Consider the following 6,000-nt stretch of genomic DNA (forward strand, 5'->3'; position numbering starts at 1 on the left):
AATTTTAATAGCAAAATTTACCTTCTTCGTCAAATGTAATAAATTTAATGTATAAAATGTGCCTGTAATGCAGGCTTGAAGTCCAGACTGGAGAAAAGGAACCCAGGCGTCGTCACTGGACAGGATGTCACGAAAACGAGAATTCAGTAGCACAATCACACGTCACACCAGCACAGGCAAAAGTCGGATACTAACAAGAAAATCAACGTCGGCACTTCCTGCAGCCTTGAGGCGTTTCATCAAAATCAATAATACAAGAAGGCGGTGTATGGTAAAGGAAAAGGATTTTTTTTGGACATCAAGGTGTTGTCGTGTATTATATTTTCTTATTTAATATAGCAATCAATAATCACACGTTGTAGGGATTAAGTTAATTTTATGTATTAAATTACATACATGTACACTTGACGAAGAGGTTAGATCCTCAAAGCGAAGCGTTATACATTTTAATAACATATAACGATGTGAAATACTGCATCATTCTTTCAAACCTTTAAACATCAATAGTACACTTTCAACAAAGAAAAATCAAGCACAATTCCAAGCACTTTCAAGTACAGGCTGATAACGTTTTATTAAATTAGTTTATTTGTAATATCTAAGCCTATAAAATTAAGTGCTCTATTAAATTAGTTTATCTGGAGTGACCAAATACAAATATAACTAAAGAGTTATTTATGCCATAGTATGTTACATATAAATTCTTATAGTAGTCCTTAACTTTTAAATTTATTATTTCATCATATATATTTAACTGATATAATTGATATATAATTTGTCAACGTCAACCGTTATAAACTGAAGGATGAACAATCACTGACTTATGAAATGCATTTATTATGTGCAATGTTAGACGTTAATGTTTCACTTCTTCTTAACTTTAAAAAACTAATAGATCATATCTATTCTTAACTCGCGTATATGTCTTATGCATATATCTACAAAGGTAACGATGCACTATAAATGGAAATTCACTAACTAACCTGCAATGTAACCATTCCATCCGACAAAGCACACTCCGCTTTTGCTGGTAAAATGTTTGTATCAAAAATCCTAGTTTTTTATATCATTAAAAATTAGTATAGGGAGAATTCATTATTGAAATATGGAAATATAAAAACTTTTACTATTTTAAACTGACCCTGCTCTACGTAGATGTAACAGGATGGTTAACTCTGAAAAGGATTACAAACAGATATTAATAATTCCCTTCAAATCACTTTCCTATCCACAGATCACGTGAAATTCCACTCCAATCCACGCAAGAAATGGGCACATGTGTTGTATTAACTTAAACTAAAAATTCCTAACAAAATGACTGATTGAAAAGCCAAGAATCTTATCTTTGTTAATTTGGAGTGTTTTTCGTGCAAATACTCTTTTTAACAAATATATACTTTCCCTGGTTTTGCGGTTGTAGAAACTTTGAAGAGAATCGACTTTGAAAAATCTTTAATGCTTTGTTGGTAAACTATCATAACTGTTTCTAACTTTATATTAGGGTTTGTATTCTAAGCAATATTTGTCACATTACATGTAAATTAAATTAATATTTTTAGGGTTTGTGGTAATATTGAATAGTTCAATTCAGTACTCAACTTCACTCGATGACCTTAGAGAACCTTACATTAAATTTAAAACTTCATTGGGATTTTTCTAGTTGAGACTATCCCACTGGAATAACAACGTTATAGATAGCCAAAATTATACAATTAAAATAAAGCATAATACCTCTTCTCAATACACAACAAAATATAATAACAGGAATAAAAACTTAACTATATGTATTATTACGGAATAAATATCAAACTGTAATATTGTTTTAAAAATTTTAAAGAGTATCTTGACACATTGATTTTATTATATTTTTATCACCAAAAAAACTTTTCAACGAAATGGAGATCTCCGACTATTCCTAAGTAGGATTACAAGAATTCAGTCATTATGAGTAAATATAGTAGACTACATGGATTATTCCTAAATTCCTTAATTCATTACCAATGAAGATACGATTTCGTTATATTATATTCTGTCCTCCAAGAATGAGTGCTTTTGTCTTACCTTTATAAAATTGTATGACAATAATTTATTTTGTATATTAAGCAGTAAAACGAATTCTGAACTTAGAAAACTGTGCTACTGCTCCTTGATGCTATAGAAAAATATAGAGACTTTGATTTTTATGTGTGGTAATTTATAAAAAAATTAAATAGGAACAACTTCTCCATTAAAATTATTTAAAATAGTTAACGTAACTTATAATAAAACTGGAAATTTAAAATATTTTGGTTTTGTACGGCTTGACTCCTGAAAGCCATTGATTTCTGAGTTTACAGCTCAACCTTCCTGGAGAGAGCATTATATTAGAAACAGATGAAATTACCAATTATATGCACAATTACTAGTGCCTCCTAGATCCCATCAAATATATCATCACGACCCATATTGTGACCCAAGTTCTGACGTCAGCACTCCTCACCACTCATATAATAATCAGCTGTTCTAACCGCTGTTGACTCGTGCATACCCTTCACCATGCTACTGCTGCAAGTCCTGGTGTCCCATGAATTGACTAATATAATAATCGCATATCTAATAATCTACTATGAAAATAAGAAGGGAGTTCCAAACTCACGGAGTACGGATCCTTATTACAACAAACTGACATATACATTTAAAGTAACTATGGTGGGAAGGATTAAATCGATGTGAATGTTGAGTTTAGCTCCAGTTCTCCTTCCTCTTAGTGTAGCGTCAGGAATCTGACGCTGTCACAGGTTTGACTCCTAAAAATGCTCTTAGACAAACATAACTCTAAATTCTAGGAGTAAAGTCTGAGACAGCTTCAGATTCCGGACACTTCACTAAGAGGGGTATGAACTGAAGCTAAGCAACATTCACAAACTGAATTTTGTTTTCTCTGATAAATAATTAATAAACCATAAAAATAACGAACAAAATATCAATAAATATATCATATAATATAAATTGTATGCCCGTAATATTTAACGCATAACTTATAAAGACTAACACCATTGGTAGTCAATAGTAAATTAGATTAAAAAAAATTATGGTTGCCTGTAAAGTCGGTTTTACGGGCGAAGATTTTACGTGACAACGTCTTTTTCTCGGTAGAATATTTATTGATATGAATATTATTAAATTGCACAATAGGAACAAGGAATTTAATGAAAATAAGAATTGCACAAATTTTAACTATAGAAATATATTTTGTTTACTAAAACATTGTACATAATTTGAAATTAATTAAAATTTGTTATTGTAAATGGTAAAGTTGAATAAAACATTTACTAAAATTGGAATTTGAAATTCTTGCTAAACACAGTTAAATTCTAACTCCGCGCGTGGTGATTGGTCGGTTTAGTTCGTTTGTTTGGTCGCACTGTTATGACAGGTTAGAGGTTATAATTTGTTATTTTAAATGTTTGACTAGCAATACGCGCTGTTTCTTCTCAATCGACTGAATTACGATTGATTGCAGAGTGATTTAAACTAATAATTTACTTAACACTATCAACATTTGTCAATAGTATGACATAACCTATAAACTCAGTTTCTCAACTTTTGTGTCAATCTAATAATTAATCAATCAATCATAGTGTACGATAATGAAATATCAGTGTACAATTATTTACCTTTATTGTTGTAGTTGTTGTAAATGACGAATCTAAGCACTCCACATTTTCACGAATAAACATAGTTATCTGCTTTATCCCGTGCGGCGGACCCACAGTTATCTCCTTTATCCCGTGCGGATCCCGTGCGGCGGACCCACTGGACGGGCATCGTAACGTTACCGGGCGTTACACTTTTTCATGAGTGACTCCCAGCCGCAACGTAATTTAAGACGTTGTCACGTCAAAAATCTAACTATTTTTCTTCACTTTATGATTAGCACTTTTTGAAAATACTAATAATAACGTTGGCGGACTTACTAATAAATAATAAATACTATATTATATTGTTAATACAATAAAATTACTGGCTGTGACTGTGTATTTGAATGTGGCTTCTGTATAACATATGACTGAAAAATTTGTAATTCTTAACAAAGTTGACTATCTAATAAGATTACAAATTTTTCAGTCATATGTTATACAGAAGCCACATTAAAATACACAGACACAGCAAAAAACAGCTCCTGTAAATATGGAGAAAATTCTATGTTAATTATGATAAGAAGTTTAATATTAAACATGCGGGCACAACAGAAAAACACATTACTAGAATGCTTCATAAGTCGTAAAGGTCATCGATATTAATACAATTTAAAAAATTTACCTTTCACATTGTGTACGAATCAGATGTTATAAACATCAAAATAACAGCTGTATCAAAATAATTTGGCCATGCTGATTTAGACGTTTTGAACTAAATAACATTACCAAACTTAAAACTGTCAAGCATATCTTATCAGTAATGTAAATTAGAAAAAATACGTTAGTATGTACTAGAGTACTCAGAAAAAATGAGTGGAAATTTTGATGAGGGGAGATTTAATATTGGTAGTGCATAGTCACTTTTGGAAATGAATGCTAAAAGTATTGATGTTGGCTCTAGTTTAAGAAAAAAACAATCAATATGATATTAGCTGCTAGGTTTTTTAAAACTTGATACAGTCTTTTCTGTTAGTTATTTTCCTTCTTCATTATTAATCGGGATCTAATTCTATCATTCTTTCATAAGAGTACGAAAGCACAACAATATATTTCAAGATTAAAATCTAACGTGAAGAGGGGAGGAATGATGGAGGAAATGTCTTTATGAATGAAGAGGGTAGATCTAATGCTGGGAATGCATATTGACTCATAAAGGTTTGTTTGTATTGTTGTTGGCTCTACTGGAAGAAATCAGCAATCAATATGATCAGGAAACAATAAAGAACACGTGGTCGTGTAGCATCTTGAGGTGTATATGTTATGGTTATGAATACATAAATCCGTAATTAGAAAAAGCCTAGTTATAATTCTAGGTAATTAGGTCTAGGTATACTTCTCGTGATGACCTATATTAAATTAAATCTGTAGGAGTTTCTGTTAGCTTTAGATTCACGGGAGGACTGAAGATCACCTATGTAACTAATTGCAAATGTCAACATTACTGTGAAGTGGCTCATTATTTCATCTGTTACGTACTTATACATGAAAACATCCATGAATACTTGTATCCACTGTATATTTAAATTAATATAAACATGAGGCAAATTATTTCAACTATAAGTTCTATCATTTATCATTTATAGAAGGTTCCACTATTCATCAAGCGTTACGATGTGTAACCTAGGTTTGGGAATTATTAAAAAACCTTACAAATTTCATAAATTTTTCAGTATTTCAATTTCAAAACATTTAAATGAATTCAATTACAGAAATAATAATATAAGCAGCTACTGCATATAGCTTATAAATAAGTGTGAGAGCGACTTTATACTCAGTGAAAATGCAAAGTAAATTAAGCACTATCTCGATTTTTTTCTACCTCGTAAATTTTTTCAAGGTTATCTTTCGTAAATCATATAATTTTCATTAGACACATGTTCCTTTTTAATGATACACTAAAGTTCTAATATAGGCTTAAAAGATAAAAACAAGACATAATATAGGGTACTCCTGCTATAGGAAGACTTAAAAAACCAAATGTTATAATAGGATACTAACCAATACTTTAGAAAAGACTATTTTGTGTCAATGAAGAGCAAACATCTACAGCATAATATTGGTCTGGTTGTACGTTGGTCAAGGAACGAGCATCTATAATAAAATAATCAAAAGAGCAAATCCTGTCTAAAACTGGTTACATGAAAATCACAAAGTGCAAGAAGAATGAATTATAACTTATTCCCAATAGTGCAAGAGCTGTATTGGAAGAACATGAAACCTAACATTACCTAACCTAACAAAACCTAAACTATCTTAACATAACGTAACATACCCTAACCTAATTTTACCTAACCTAAGCTAAGCTAACCTAACTAATAGC

The sequence above is a fragment of the Homalodisca vitripennis genome, chromosome 1, assembly GCF_021130785.1.
Source record: "Homalodisca vitripennis isolate AUS2020 chromosome 1, UT_GWSS_2.1, whole genome shotgun sequence".
NCBI lineage: Eukaryota > Metazoa > Arthropoda > Insecta > Hemiptera > Cicadellidae > Homalodisca > Homalodisca vitripennis.